General features: G+C 43.6%; 1 long non-coding RNA gene across 2 annotated transcripts in view; it reads right to left on the bottom strand.

Annotated features, from left to right (window-relative positions):
• The window catches only part of LOC132540455 (uncharacterized), a 251,821-nt gene that overhangs the window by 30,080 nt on the left and 205,039 nt on the right, over positions 1–16,702 (bottom strand). For both annotated transcript variants that reach the window (XR_009551636.1, XR_009551635.1), the window contains exon 2: positions 6,707–6,840. This is a non-coding gene — a long non-coding RNA (uncharacterized LOC132540455). The remainder of the gene's footprint in view (positions 1–6,706; positions 6,841–16,702) is intronic.

Raw genomic sequence — 16,702 nt, 5'->3', positions numbered from 1 at the left:
CTAATCTGCCCCCTCTTTGTCACACTCTGATTTTCACCAGTCACTTTTCTCTCCACCCTCTCTATGTCACATCCTGTTTCCACCTTACTTGGCAAGTATATATAAAGACAGCATTGTGAGTTTTACAGTACTGTACTTTGAGTTTAACTTAGCTCGTCTTAGATTGTGCTGCGTCCTGCATGAATAAAGAGATACTGCCTACAGCTCAACTGTTGGGTAGTTGCCATCTCCCCCTGGCTTCTGCTTAACCATATGCCTATATAGGGATTTTACTGATCCAAAGCTTTGGTCTATTTACATAAATCACTTTTACATAAAGCACTCCAGGGCATTGGTGGTTCTATGATAGGATTCTCTCCTGCTCCACCCCCTCCTTGTCACACACTGATCCCTTCTTTGTCACACTCTGATTTTCACCAGTCACTTTTCTCTCCACCCTCTCTATATCACATCCTGTTTCCACCCTACTTGGAGAGTATAAAAACAGCTGCTCTTCTGATTAAAGACACTTGGAAATTGCTTTCCGGCTCCGAGAGTTCCAGAGTGTATCTCCTGCGGAAGTTGGTGCAGCACGAGTTCCTGATCCCTCTCCCACACAGCAGCCTAGATCAGCTCCAGTTGAGTTCTCTCCAACCCAGAGAGCAGTAGCTCTGGAAGAAGTACCCTCAGGCTATCCCGGCACTCAACCATGAGTCCCTGGTCGTCTGTTACCCGCCCGTGAAGCTAGCCTGGTGAAAACAACATAACCTGGCAAAAACAACAATGAGCAAGTTCCAGAAGTCCAGAAACACACACAGATACAGTGTTTTCATGGAGACCCTGGGCAACTCCTACAGGGTACTTGGCTGCTGAGCATCCTGGGCAGAGGACTGTTCTCTCTGCAGCACGCAGCTGACAGGGTGGATCTTGCCTCACAGGCAGCTTTCACACAGACCCCTGAGATTGATTTTAACTCAGGTATTTATTCTCACAGCACACCAATCCTCCAGTATCCCCTTTAGTACACACTCAGCTCTTCTTCTGAAGCAGGACCTCCTCTGGTCCTGGAACCCGCACAGGGAGGACACTCAGAGTCTTTGCTAGAGATAAAGATAGAGATAGAGATAGGGAGAGAGAGAGATGAGATACACCAAACACAGATAAGAAGAGACTACAAGCAAAGCTTAACAGCTTCTGGCCACCATTCACATTACTACCAAAGTGTAGATGGTCAAGGCTTCCTGCTGAGAGAAGGACAGTCTGTCTTCAACTAAGAACCCCTCTGGGTTTGCCCTTCTACTCTCTCATTCAGTTAAACGAATGCATTTATATCACTTCCTAACAATGATAAGGTGGCTGTGATGTGCGGGTTTCTCTTTTTCTCTTTCATATGACAGCACATGGCACTGCAGCCCAGGAGGTAGAGCATTGGCTGTAGTTAGATGAAAAAGTAAGTGCTCCCAAGTTCAATCCTTGACACCACAAGTGCCAGAGGGATTGTCTGTGTAGGTCTCTCTCCATCACATTAGACAAATAATAAATCTTTGAAGATGTCTAGCAGCTATTAATGAATTTTAATCTCATTAATGCTTTTCTAATATTTCCTTCCTAACTTCACTAGTGACACACTGCTACTGCCCCTACTAGATGGGTTGATTCTGGTGCCAACAGTGAAATAATTCTGCATGTTGACTGGGTTGAGTCTCCTGTGTTCTGGGCCTATGACCACACCAGCATGCCAGGGGCCAGGGTAACAGGGGCTGAAGGGCACCTGTCAGTAGGACCAGTGACTTCCAAGAGAGCAGGCAGTGGTGGACTAGCCAGAGGAACAGAGAGGAGCTGCCACAGAGACCTGCAGAGAGAAGTGGACACCTGGCTCTTTTAGAGTGAGTTCTTTACATTGAAAAGGGATCAGTGGGGCTTCCCCCACAGAGAAAGAGCTGGCAGTGCAGGAAGGCCACATATTCTGTTAGGGTTCATCTTCTGCACTCCTCTGAGGACCTCAAGAGGCCCCTTCTCTCTCCCTTCATGTGGGAGGGTGCCTTGGGCAATGCAGACTAAGAGTGCCCAGAGGATAAGCTGTAGGCCCACTGCTGAGTGACAGTCACCCAGGGGAAAAGGCAATGTGCTCAAAACTTCAACCAGTTGTACCATTTCTTGAAAAAAAACCATGGAGGTTATGAGCAGTGATCTATTGAATATGCCCATGACTTTCCTCAATCCCAGGTGAGAAGGGGATTATGAAGTGAGACACCAGCAGGAGAGAGAGAGGCCACCCCACAGCTCTGAGGTCACCCACAACTTGGTTCCCTTTAGCACAAGCAAAAGTCAGCATGAGAGGAAATTGGACAATGCCAACAGGAAGGTAACTATCGCATTTCGTGATCTTTTTGGTCTCCAAACAAACTTGACATAAGCACAATGCACTTAAAATTCTGCAACCCACAGTGACCCTGGGTCCATGCTGCCAGAGGGATAGAGAATGGGAAAGCTATCAGGGGAGGGGGTGGAATATATGGAGATTGGGTGGTGGGAACTGTGTGGAGTTGTACCCCTCCTACCCTATGGTTTTGTTAATTTATCCTTTCTTAAAAAAATTAGTCACAACAGGGGTCCCTAGTTCCACTCAAACTAATTACCAGTGGGAAACACTGCACCCACAGGTGCTAAATCCCCCTTAATGGAAGCTCCTATAACAGCTCTGACAGCCTGGGTGACTCCATAGAGAGCTTGGCCGGTGAGCATCCTGGGCAGAGATAAGGAGGGCTCCAAGCTCTGCAGAATATTCCTAGGGGGAGTCGGGCGGTGGCGCAGTGGGTTAAGCGCATGTGGCATAAAGTGCAGGGACCAGCGTAAGGATCCCGGTTCGAGCCCCTGGCTCCCCACCTGCAGGGGAGTCACTTCACGGGTGGTGAAGCAGGTCTGCAGGTGTCTATCTTTCTCTCCCCTCTCTCTCTGTCTTCCCCTCCTCTCTCCATTTCTCTCTGTCCTATCCAACAACAAAGCAACATCAACAATGGCAATAATAACCGCAACGAGGCTGCAACAACTAGGGCAACAAAAAGGGGGAAAAATGGCCTCCAGGAGCGGTGGATTCATGGTGCAGGCACCGAGCCCAGCAATAACCCTGGAGAAAAAAAAAAAAAAAAGGAAAGGAAAAGAATACTCCTAGGGTTTTGGTTACATGATTAAGTCAGGAACAGGCTTTACACAAACTCCTGAATGTTCATCTTTACTAAAGGTCCAGCTACCCACTATACCTCCTTTTCCTTCACAACACAGCCAACAATCTTTCTGCATATTAGTCAGCACACATACAACCCATCCTAAGAGACATGGACTCCTATGGAGCTAGGGTCTCATCCTAGTAAGAGTAAAGAGGGCCTGCCTCATAGAAAGAGAGAGACATCTGCAGGAGGGTGGGCAGATTTTTCTCCTTCTCATGTAAGACAAATAATAAATCTTGAAAATGTGTGGAATGTACTTAAGAATTTAAATCTCATCCATGTTTTCTACTATTTCCTTTCTAATATCACAGTGACACACCCAGGGCCTCTGGCTTACCAGCAGGCAGGGAAACAGTAAAATGGGCTTTAGGGCACTTGACAGTGGGGCCAGTGGCATCTGCAGGAGGGTCACTAGGACAACAGGCAGTGGAAAACAGGCCACAGGAGCAGAGACCAGCTTGGAAAGACACCTGGAGAGAGAAGTGAACCCCCAACTCTGATAGAGTGAGTTCTTCCTACTAACAGGGGACCAGATAACCTCCCCTGACAGAGAAAGAGCTGGCACTGCAAGATAAAAATATGGGTGCTGTGAGATTCCTCCCCTGCTCCCCCAAGTGACTAAAGAGGCTCTGAACACCATGCCTTCTCCTGTAGCAGCTATGTGAAGGGAGTTGCAGACAGGGAGCAGCTGAGGAACAAGTGCAGCTAGGAGCCTAAAGGTCCCTTCAGTCTACATTTATCATGTGGTAGGGAGCTTGGAGCTGTACCCAATAGGGACAGCAGAGTATGAGCTGTGGGCCCAGTGCTGAATGGTGTGCCACCAGGGATCCAGCCAATAGTGCCCACAATACTCAGCCCATGGTGCTGCTCCTAGGGAAAGAACCTCATGTGGTGATGAAGCCTGATATCAAGCTCTTGTGTTAACAGCTTTCAGATGTGCTTGACCAGAGCCAGGGCATCAGGAAGAAATGAAGATTGGACAATGCCAATAGGAAGGTAACTACTGCACTTTATGATTTTTCTAATTTATTAACTCTATGCACATATAAATTTCTGGAAATAGCCAGAAAAGGGGTCCTTAACTACATTCTAGTTTGTTTTCAGTGAGAAGCACTGCACCTCCAAGCACCATGCATCCTTCATGGAAGGACCATGCAGAGCTGGATAGCCTGGGTGACTGCCTCAGAGCACTTGGCCAGTGAGCAGCCTTGGGAAAGATAAGAAAGGCTGCAAGCTCTACAGGGAATTTCTCTCATATTGGATGTCTGATCTGTCAGAAACAGCCTTCAAACAGACTCTGGAGTTGTCAACTCTGCTCACATTCAGATTCTCAATTTCTCTGTAGCTGCTTCACTACCACAAATTAGCTACCCACCTGTCTCCTGGCCAGCACACTCACAGACAATAAGTCCTTCCTAGGAGCTGAAAACTCCATGGGTCCTGGGTGACACATAGGAAGAAACACAGAGGGTGAGGGTCTACCTCGGGGAGAGAAAGAGAGAGAGAGGAGACAGAATGCTGGCACAGATGTGACAGACTAGCCAAGCTGTAAGACACAGATATGAAAGATGAGACTAGCCAAGCTATACACCTTTGGGACACCCTTTCTTTTCCACCAAAGTGAAGATCGTCAAAGCTTCCTAGTCAGGGAAGGAATGGTCTGTGATTAACCAAGAGCATGAGAAACCCCTGTGGATTTGCACTTGTGCTCTCATACATGAAATCCAAGGCATGATTTTATGTCATTTCTTAGCTCTGACGTGCTAGTTGTGATATGCAGGTTACTGTTTTTGTCTTACAGATAACAGCACATGGCAACTTCTGTCCAGGAGGTGAAGCCTTGGCCAGAGACAGAGAAAAATGTAAGTGCTGTCAAGTTCGATCTAGGATAGCCCATGTACCAGAGAGATGATCTGGGTAGGTCTCTCTCCATCCTAGGCGAAAGAAATAATAAATGTTTGAAGATGTGTGATGGCTATTAAAGAATTTGATTGTCATGCATGTTTTTCTAATATTCTCTTCCTAATGTCACTGGTGACACACTGCTATTCCCACAATTAAATGAACTGATTCTGGCGCAACATTAGAATAACTCTGCATGTTTGCTTGGACACAGCTGCTGGGACACACAGTCTGGTGACTCCATCAGAGCACTTGGTCAGTGAGCATCCTGGGCAGGGAGACAATGAGGGTTGCAAGCTCTGCAGAGGAGTCCTCATGGGGTGCATCCCTGACTTGGTCAGGAGTGGCCTTCACACAGACTCCTGAGTTGTCTTCTCTGCTCAGGTGCAGTCATCCTCTAGCTCTCTATCTCCTCCTACTCTACACCATAGCCACCCACATCTCTCCCTATCAAAACATGCAACAGACGTTATGAGAGCCAAGGACTCATCTGGTCCTGGTGTAACATCTGAGGAAGAGACAAGGAGTGCCTGCCTCATGGGAAGACAGAGAGGACAGAAAGACAGACACTGCAATGAAGACACTAAAAGCAAAGTTGTTCACCTTCTGTACATAAAAACAATGCAGTTGGTCAAAATGTAGATGGGAAAGGCTTTCTAGACAGTTAACAAAGCCACTGTATTAACTTGAGAACATGAGAAACCCCTCTGGATTTGCACATTTATTTTCATATATTAAGTGAATGGTTTCATGCCATTTCCTAGCTCTAATATGATGATTGTCCTATGCAGGTTAGTCTCTTTCTCTTAAACATGACAGAATATGGCAATTGCTGCCCAGGAGGATAAGTCTTGGCTGAGGCTGGAGAGAAAAAAGTGCTCCCATGTTAAGTCCCTGACATTAGAGGATCTAGAGTGATGATCTGTATATGTGTTTTTCTGTCACATGTTAGAGAAATATTTCTATGAAGATGGATGTTAGTTATTAAATAATTCAAATGTCATTTATGTTCTCTAATATTTCTTCCTAATATCACTAGTGACACACTTCCACTGTCACAGGTCCATGTGTTCATTATGGTACAACACTGAAATAACCCTTCCTGTTCACTGGGTGAGTTTCCCATGCACCAGGAACCTGCCTCCACACAAGCAGTGAAGCATAATCAAGAGAATCATAGAACAATTTGCCACAGAGACCTGGAGAGAAAAATGGAAACCTGACTCTGGTAGTGGGAACTCTTCACACTAAGGAGGGACCTGAAAAGATTCCCACACAGAGCAAGAACTGTCACTGATTACATACTCTGTAGAGGTTCATCCCCTGCACCCCTCTGAGTAACTGAAGAGGCCCCACCCTGCCTTGTCCTGGAGGAGCTGTGAGGGAGGAGGGTCAGTCAGGGAGCACCTGAGGAGTGAGTGCAGTGAGGAACTTTCAGGCCTCTTCTCCCTGCCTTCCTCATGTGGGAGGGAGCCTAGGCCTGTATCCAATAAGGATGCCCACCCTTTCTGAGTGTGGCTGCCACCCTGGTATTGATCCAATATGCCCACAGTGTTCAGCCTGTGGTACTGCTTTAGGAAGAAAAGTGAGGGGGTTACCTGTTGTGATCTGGTGAACATTTCCATGACCTTCCTTAATCCCTTGTGACAAAGGCTTGTGAGGCAGCACCACTGGGGATGAGAGAAGCCTCCACAGAGCTCTGGGATCACCAGCATCCATCCATTCAGCCAACCTACAGCACAGACATTATACAGAATTAGTAAAGGAAGAACTGCCAATGCCAACACCAAGGTACCTATTGCATTCCGTGATCATTATTATCTCTGAACTTAAATGTGTAAACTCATTACAATTTAAATCTGCGAGAAAAAGCATTCCAAGCTCCACTCAGGGTTGCAGCACAGTGGGGAACACTGTTCTCAGAGGAACTCAGAGATCCCTCTGAGTTCCCTCTGCAGGGTGAGTGGTGCAACCCCCAAACCCAGAACATAGCCTGATTGAATAAACACGTCAATGACCTTCCTTAACCCAGGTGGAGAATAGCAGGGAGGCAGCAGCAGCACGAAGAAAAAAGCTCACCCTACATCTCTGGACTCAGGGACACCCATTAGTACAGTGAGAAGCCAGCATGGGCCAATTGAAGACCACATAGTTCCCACAGGAAGGTATCTATTTTTCATTTCAGCTTTCATTCCCATCTCTATTTGATTAAAACTTACAAAACACATTGTGTTTTAAACCAGCAAGCCCTACACTATCCAGCACTGTAGAGTGAGCAGGGTAGTAGGTCCAGTCTAGGGTGTGTGTAGCCTTGGGCAGGTCTCCTCACTCTGTGTTCCCATCACTCCCTCTGGATAAGACAAGAGATGAGCACCAGTTCACATACAGGTGACCCTCAGAGAGCAGGCACCAGGGATAGGTCCACATCTGAGAACTTTGGAAGGGGATGTGTGAATCTCAGCCCTTGCCTACACGCACTTCCTTGTGGACAGAGTTCAGAAATGCTGGGCTCACAGCATCTTGACCTGAACAAGCAGATTTTCCTTCCTGGCCTATTGAAACATCAGTCCCTGCAGCCTCTCTGGCCTCTGTAAGAGATTGTCAGCCAATGGCTTGGTCTTGGAACACACCAGAAAGCACCCAGAGTGACCTCTCAACCAGCACAGCAGAGTCCTTTTAAACACACATACTATGAGATGGACATTCATTTGTTTTATGTTTTCTTTTTTTCTATTTATTGATTGATTCCCTTTTTGTTGTCTGTGTGTGGATTGTTGTAGTTATTAATGTTGTCATCATTATTGGATAGGATAGAGAGAAATGGAGAGAGGAGGGGAATACAGAGAGGGGGAGAGAAAGAGAGACACCTGCAGACCTGCTTCACTGCCTGTGAAGCAACTTCCCTGCAGGTAGGGAGCCAGGGGACTCAAACCTGGATCCTTAAGCCAGTCCTTGCACTCTGCACCACCTGTGCTTAACCTGTTGCACTACAGGCTGAATCACTTTATCTCATGTTTTCTTAGAAACATCTCAGTGTGGTCAAAGGGCACAGGGGAAGGTAGCTGAGATGGTGTGGGAAGGTAACTATGTCCTGGTGTCACATTTTCTGAGGATACAGCACTCTGACTCAGAGAAGTAAGCACTGGTCCTGGTACTTTCTCTGAAAAGCCTTGAGGTCCAGCATGGGGGAACTGATGGAGAGGCTCAGCTGGGGGCTGCTCAGTCCCTTGTCCCATAGGGGCTTCCTCCCCTGCTGTCTGAAGTTGCTGTAGTAAGAGAGCCCTGTGGGCAGGGCTCAGCTTTAAGGAACATTTTCCTCTTTGAGAAGGAGAGGGAGACCCCAGGGGCTGGGGCTCCAACAGTAAAGGGAGAGCAGTGTGCACACTGACTGAGGAGCTTGTCACCCAGGGTGGGTGTGCATTACTCTAAAGTTGTTCTCACCCCTTGCCTAGCACCCCCAGGTTCCCTCTTCTTCCCCACTGCTGAGGAGACTTGGCTGCCCTAAAGAGGCCTCCTTGCTCTTTCCCAGGTCATGACTCAAGGCTCCACATCAAGATGGCTGCACCAGTGCAACACAGTCCACAGCTCACAGCAACCACCTGCCCCAGAGCAGCTCCATGGAGGACAGTGCTTGCAGAGGACTCTACAGACCCCACATCAGAACATAAGCAGCTGCACCCTTCCCTATCATGTACTCTCTGTGTACCCCTGAAGGAAGCATGTAAACTGTAAATTATAAAGTGTAAACCGTAAACTGTACGGAGCCACTTGGTACCTGCAGCCAGTGGCCTCTCCTGCTGGAAATTAAACATGTGCCTTTTTAATGCACTCTTTTTGCCTGGGCTCCTTGCTTTCTCCCCACAGCCTTAGCAGGGTTAGGCAGAATTTGGGAGGGAGGACTTGGAAGGAAGGTAGTGAAGACTGGCATCCCAGGAATCCTTCAGAACACAGCTACTCTCTTCCCTGATCCAGCTTTCTGGTCCTATTTCAGGCCATGACATCATCTCCCTAGACAATAACTTGAATCCACCTGCATTTCAGATGTCAGGAAAAGAAAAAAAAGTGTCCTGGATTCCCACTTTCCTAGAATCTTCCCCACTAGGGAAAGAGAGAGACAGGCTGAGAGTATGGATTGACTTGCCAATGACCATGTTCAGCGGGGAAGTAACTACAGAAGCCACACATTCCTCCTTCTGCACCCCATAATGACCTTGGGTCCATACTTCCTATGTGTTAAAAAATAAGAACACTATCAGCAGGGGTGGTGATGGGATATGGAGTTCTGGTGGTGGGAATTCTGTGGAGTTGTGCCCCTCTTATCCTATGGTTTTTATCAGTGTTTCCTTAGTATAAATAAAAATATATATTTTGGACATCTACTTTTAACATAGTAGTATAACTTTGTGATTGTCACTGAAAGGGGCTCTCATCTGTTTATTAATTCATATGATAATTCCTTTTATAAATTAACCATACAAAAACAACACATTTGAGACACGAATGACTAGTTGTTTCTGAAGTTTAAAAAATATTTTTTATTTACATAGAACCACAGTAAAAAATATTAACACTAAAACCTTATAAGTAATGCAAAATAGAGCAGAATGACAAGTTATACGTATTTATGAAAAGAAAACCTTAAAATATTCCAAATAACTTCACATTTTTTACACCACTCTTCTTCTGATAAGTCACTAGGTAATTAAACTTTTACTTAGAACCTTTCAACATTTGTCTAAGAATAAGGATTGTCTTTCCATTTCTTGGTATCAGTTTCTATTTCCTTGAAGAGAGACTCATAGTTTTCAGTATACAAGTCTTTCACTTCTTTGGTCAGCTTTACTCCTAGGTATTTTATTGCTTTTGATTTATTGATTTTGTTGCAACAGTGAATGGGAGTGATTTCTGGATGTCTTCTTCTTCAGTTTTAGTGTTCGCATAGAGAAATGCCACTGATTTTTGTACATTGATTTTGTAGCCTGACACCTTGCTATATTGCCTAATAACTTCCAGTAGTTTTCTACTGGATTCTTTAGGTTTTTCTATGTAAACTATCATGTCATCTGCAAATAGTGAGAGTTTGACTTTTTCCCTTCCAATCTGTATTCCTTTGATTTCTTTCTCTTGCCTGACTGCTATGGCAAGAACTTCCTATACTATGTTGAAGATGGTGCTGGGAAAACTGGGTTATAACATGCAGAAGAATGAAATTGAACCACCTTATCTCAACAGAAACAAAAATCAACTCTAAATGGATCAAAGACCTGGATGTCAGACAGGAAACTATCAAATACTTAGAGGAAAACATTGGTGAAACACTTTCCCACCTAAACCTCAAGGACATCTTTGATGAAACAAACCCAATTAATTGCAAGGAAGATTAAAACAGAAACAATCCAATGGGACTACATCAAATTGAAAATCTTCTGTACAGCCAAAGAAACTATCACACAGACAAAGAGACCCCTCACAGAATGGGAGATCTTCACATGCCAAACATCAGACAAGAGACTAATCACCAAAATATACAGAGAACTCAGCAAACTTAGCACCAAAAAAGCAAATGATCCCATCCAAAATTGGGCAGAGGATTTGAACAACACATTCACTTCAGAGGAGATCCAAAAGGCTAACAAACATATGGAAAACTGTTCCAGGTTGCTGATTGTTAGAGAGATGCAAATTAAGACAACATTGCGATACCACCTCACTCCTTTGAGAATGGCATACCTCAAAAAGGACAGCAGCAACAAATGTTGGAGAGACTGTGGGGACAGAGGAACCCTTTTACATTGGTGGGAATATAAATTGGTCCATCCTCTCTGGACAGCAGTCTGGAGAACTCTTACAAGGCTAGACATAGACCTTCCATATGACCCAGTAATTCCTCTCCTGGGGATATACCCCAAGGATTCCATAATGCCCAACCAAAAAGAGTTGTGTACATCTATGTTCATAGCAGCACAATTCAAAATAGCTAAAACCTAGAAGCAACCCAGGTGCCCAACAGCAGATGAGTGGCTGAGAAAGCTGTGGTATATATACACAATGGAATACTATGCAGCTATTAGGAACAATGAGCCCACCTTATCTGACCCATCTTGGTGGACAGAGCTAGAAGGAATTATGTTAACTCAGCTAAGTCAGAAAGATAAAGATGAGTTTGGGATGTCCCCACTCATCAACAGAAGTTGAGAAAGAAGAACAGAAAGGGAAACTAACAGCAGAATCTGATTAATTCGAGAGCAGGGCACCAATGTAGAAACACTGTGGTGAAGGGGAGGGTAGCCATTGGGCTTCCCAGCATGGTGGCGGGTGGGGGGGCAGGGGTGGGTGGTGGGGGATGGTACACAGTCTTTTGGTGGTGGGATTGGTGTTTATGTACAATCCTATTAAAATGTAAACATTATATAAACCACTATTTAATTAATATGAGAGGTGAAAAACTGATGATATGTCTAAAACTTCTTAAAACACAGACTGAATCTTTTTAATACATAGGCTGCCTTTGATATGTTCTCTCCCAAAAGCCTAGACCAGGGAGAACAGAAGCAACCGACAGCACAGCTATATACAAGATGCTGGGTACTATACCCCAAACCCTATCAAAGGGACTTTCAAAAGTTAACCCTATCACCAAATAATGTGATAACAATAACTATCCATTGTCTTCTTGAATCTTAAGACAATAGGAACCTCACATTTCCACTATAGACCCTATATTTCCCCCAGTCCTGGAACCTTAGGGTGGGGCCCACTTTTCTGCATGCTGCTCTCAATTCAAATCAAATAATATTGCATCAGCGGATCACAACCTAATCAACATGAGTGCCACCCCAGCATGATTCACTTCAGACTGTGACCAGAGACATCAGGTGTGGAATGACAACCCTTCAGCTTCATCTCTCTGGTGAGACCTTTCCTTTCATAGTATTCTCTAATTCCATTCCAGGTGGTCCACTCCCCAATAAAGTTCCCAAACCTGGATATAGTCCAGGTCCCCTGACATAGAGCATAGGTTCACCCATGCCCATAAACTAGGGGGAAAATATATACCTGAAAGCAGAAGTACACAAGAGCATGCAGGGAATACCCCCAACACTTCATCTGCACTATTCCAGTCTTTAGGTCCATGATTGTTCAACAATTTGTTTGGCTTTGTATGTTTACTCTCCTTCCAGCCACCAGGTTCCAGATGCCAGCAAGATGCTGACCAGACTTCCCTGGACAGACAACCCCATCAATGTGTACTGGAGCTCCGCCTTCCCAGAGTCCCACCCTACTAGGGAAAAGAGAGAGGCAGACTGGCGTATGGATCCACCAGTCAACGCCCATGTACAGCCGGGAAGCAATTACAGAAGCCAGATCTTCCACCGTCTGCAACCCACAAGGACCCTGGATCCATACTCCCAGAGATAAAGAATGGGAAGTCTATCAGGGGAGGGGATGGGATATGGAGATCAGGTTATGGGAATTGTGTGGAATTGTACCCCTCTTATTCTATGGTTTTGTTAATGTTCCTTGCTTAAATAAAAAAGAAGTATTTATGGAATGCTTGGAGTAGAATCCTATAATGAGGGGCTAGATATGTGCACACCTGATTGAGCACACATGTTACAATGCTCAAGGACCTGGGTTCAAGCCCCCTCAGCCTACACCTGCAAGGAGAAAGTTTTACAAGCAGTGAAGCAGTGATGCAAGTGTCTCTGTCTCTCTCTGTTTTCCCTTTCCCACTTGAGATCTCTATATTTATCTAATAGGTAGAGAGATAATTTAATTTTTTATTTTAAAAGTGCCCTATAATTATAAATGTTCTAATGACATTTCATTCAATAGCAATATTACTTGTCATTCAAATATTGTAAAACTGATTTGTTGATGTATATAATACAAGTCAACAAACCTAAAAAATTAAATGTCTTTATCACAATTGTATATAGAAGCACACACACATTTATTGCTTACTACTACATTTTCATATTTAATTTGGCCAGCTATTTTATATGGCACATGTAAATAGTCTAATACGTGCACAACTAAATGACAGTGAATAATTTCAGGGTTTCAAAAATATGAATTTAACAATGATGTGTGTGCATGCATAGTGTTGTCAAAGAGAACACAAGTACAGAAATATAACTTAAAGATTTTCTAGAACTATTAATTAAGCATCTTATTGAATGTACATTTATTTTCATGTATTTGAAAATGTGAGAAATAGCATTAGAAAAACAAAAAGTTAAAGCATTTATTTCTTTTTGTTCAAATCAGAAAAGTTGAGAATCCCACTATTGATCCACGTTTGCTAGAATACTTCTTTCACTGTTTAGCCTACCTGTCTCAAACAGCATAGATATGATGATGGTGTCTCAGGAGGAACTCAAGAATTAGAACGAGCAGCACATGTGAAGCTTTTGTTTTTTAAGATTTATTTATTTCTGGGGGTGGGAGGGTGAACCAGAGCATCATTCTGGCGCAAGTGATGCCAGGGATTAAACCAGGACCTTATGCTTGACAGTTCAATATCTTCCCCACTTCACCACTTCCTGGGCTGTTCATAAAACTTTTCAGGGCTTAAATTATGTACTAGGTTGTGTCCAAAAAGCACACAATTTCTGATATTTTCAATTATAATGAAAAGTATTGGAGGTAGGGAAGATGGCGGACTGAGAAGCTTTTAGTGGCTTGAGTTCTGATCACATCTTTTGGAAATGGTAGGATTTTCTGCCTTTAGCAGGCCAGTCAATAAGGGGTCCTAGCAGTGACACCAAGGAGGTGACTATAACTTAATTTGGGTTAAGAATTAGAGTAGAGGTGGTGCGGACTAGTGGGCGGACTGCTTCAGACTTCCCAGGCTGCGGCAGGCAAGGCGGGTGCGCTGGGCATTGTTCTTGGCCCGGGAAGGTGGCTGCTCTGCTGTTTGCAGAGCACTGCTGGGTGGCCAGCAGAGGACGGGGAGGGAGCACTGTAGCTCGGGGGCTTTCTTTTGGGGGTCTCCGGGGACCACCGCGACCCTGAGTGTGGATCAGTGGACATCCTTGAGTACAGCTCTCATTGGATCAAAAGGACTTGGAGCTAGTTTTCATCTTTGAGAAATCCTTTAAAAAAGCTTTTGGGGGGGGTTTCCCAGAAGATGGTGGACTAAGAAGCTGCTAGTGGCTGATCTCTGACCACATCTCCTGGAAACGGTAGGATTTTCTGCCATTAGCAGGCCAGCCAATAAGGGGTCCTAGCAGCGACACCAAGGAGGTGACTATAACTTAATTTGGGTTAAGAATTAAAGTAGGGAAAAAAGGGATTCACTGGGATTCACTGGGATTTGGTTACTATTTTTTCACGGACTAGAAAAAATGGCTAATTGGTAACGATCAAACTACTTCAATACTTGCTTCAGTTGCTACTGTAATACCTGAAGTTGGTGAATGCAATTGTCATAAAGGTATTTAGTACAGTGTTACTTGTACTCAAGACAAAACAACTGAGAAACAACAGAGCATAAAAAAAGAAACATATAAATCAAAAAAATGGGTAGATCAAAAATAAATAAAACTGCTACTCCAATGAATGAAGATAAGAGCCCAGAAGAAACTACAAATCAGCCAGAAGTAACCATAGATAAGAAAACTATGCAAGCAATAATAAACTTATTAATCACAGAAATGAAAACAACATTGGAGGAAAGGAATGGCAGTATTAGGGAAACAACAGTTGAGACCCCAAAGGAAAATACTGATTATCTTGAGGCAATTAGAGAACTGAAAGCTGAAATAGCTGTAATGAAGAAAGAAGCTGAGGCAAGGGAAAGAAGACTAACAGAAACAGAAAACAGAATTAGTCAGACAGAGGATGAGCTAGAGAAAACGAAGAAAGAGGTGAAAGAGCTTAAAAAGAGATTGAGAGACACTGAAAACAACAACAGAGACAAATGTGATGATCTCAAAAGAAGTAACATTCGTATAATTGGCCTGCCAGAGGAAGAAAGAGAGGAAGGGGAAGCAAACATTCTAGAGGAAATAATACAAGAAAACTTCCCAGACCTGAATAACAGAAAGGACATCAAGATTAAAGAGGCCCAGAGAGTACCAAACAGAATCAACCCAGACCTGAAGACACCAAGACACATCATAGTCACAATGAGAAGAAGTAAGGATAAACAAAGGATCCTAAAGGCTGCAAGAAAGAAACAAAAAGTCACATACAAGGGAAAACCCATAAGATTATCTGCAGACTTCTCCCCTCAAACTCTAAAAGCCAGAAGGGAATGGCAAGATATCTATCAGGCCCTGAATGAAAAAGGGTTTCAACCAGGGATAATATATCCTGCTAGACTTTCATTTAAACTAGATGGACTTTCATTTAAACCTTCTTAGATAAACAATAGTTAAAGGAGGCAACCATCACCAAGCCGGCCCTGAAAGAGGTACTAAAAGACCTCTTATAAACAAGAACATCACTATAATACTGGCAATATATCAGAGCAAACAAAATTTTTTTGAACAATGGCACTACAATACATTAAATCCATAATATCAATAAATGTCAATGGCTTAAACTCACCCATCAAAAAACACAGAGCGAGGGGATGAATCAGAAAACATAGCCCAACCATATGCTGCTTGCAAGAATCCCATCTGTCACAACAAGAAAAAGACAGACTTAAAGTGAAAGGATGGAAAACTATCATACAGGCTAACGGACCACAATAAAGGGAAGGAACAGCCATTCTCATCTCAGACACGATATATTTTGAATTAAATAAAGTAATAAAAGATAGGCAAGGACATTACATAATGATTAGAGGATCAATCAGCCAAGAAGACTTAACAATTATTAACATCTATGCACCCAATGAGGGACCATCTAAATACATTAAGCACCTACTAAAAGAATTTCAAAAATACATCAATAGTAATACAATAATAGTGGGAGACATCAATACCCCACTTTCACACTTAGACAGATCAACAAAGCAGAGAACCAATAAAGATACAAGAGAATTGAATGAAGAGATTGACAGACTAGACCTCTTGGATATTTTCAGAGTCTTTCACCCCAAAAAACTGGAATACACCTTCTTTTCAAATCCACATAACACATACTCAAGGACAGACCACATGTTAGGCCACAAAGACAGCATCAATAAATTCAAGAGCATTGAAATCATCCCAAGTATCTTCTCAGATCACAGTGGAGTAAAACTAACATTTAACAACAGACAATTATAAAAAGTCACAGAATTTGGAAACTAAACAACATACTCCTTAAGAAGCACTGGGTAAGAGACTCACTCAAGCAGGAAATTCAAATGTTCCTGGAAAGTAGTGAAAATGAAGACACAACCTATCAAAATATTTGGGACACAGCTAAAGCAGTACTGAGAGGGAAACTTATAGCCATACAATCACATATTAAACACCAAGAAGAAGCTCAAATGAACGACCATACTGCACACCTCAAGGACTTAGAGGAACAGTAACAAAGGAACCCTAAAGCAACCAGAAGGACAGAAATCACTAAAGTTAGAGCAGAAATAAACAACATTGAAAATAAAAGAACCATACAAAAGATCAATGAAGCCAAATGTTGGTTCTTTG

The sequence above is a fragment of the Erinaceus europaeus genome, chromosome 9 (genome assembly GCF_950295315.1).
Source record: "Erinaceus europaeus chromosome 9, mEriEur2.1, whole genome shotgun sequence".
Taxonomy (NCBI): domain Eukaryota; kingdom Metazoa; phylum Chordata; class Mammalia; order Eulipotyphla; family Erinaceidae; genus Erinaceus; species Erinaceus europaeus.
Note: the sequence above shows the minus strand (reverse complement) of the source record. Positions and strands in the feature narration are given on the sequence as shown.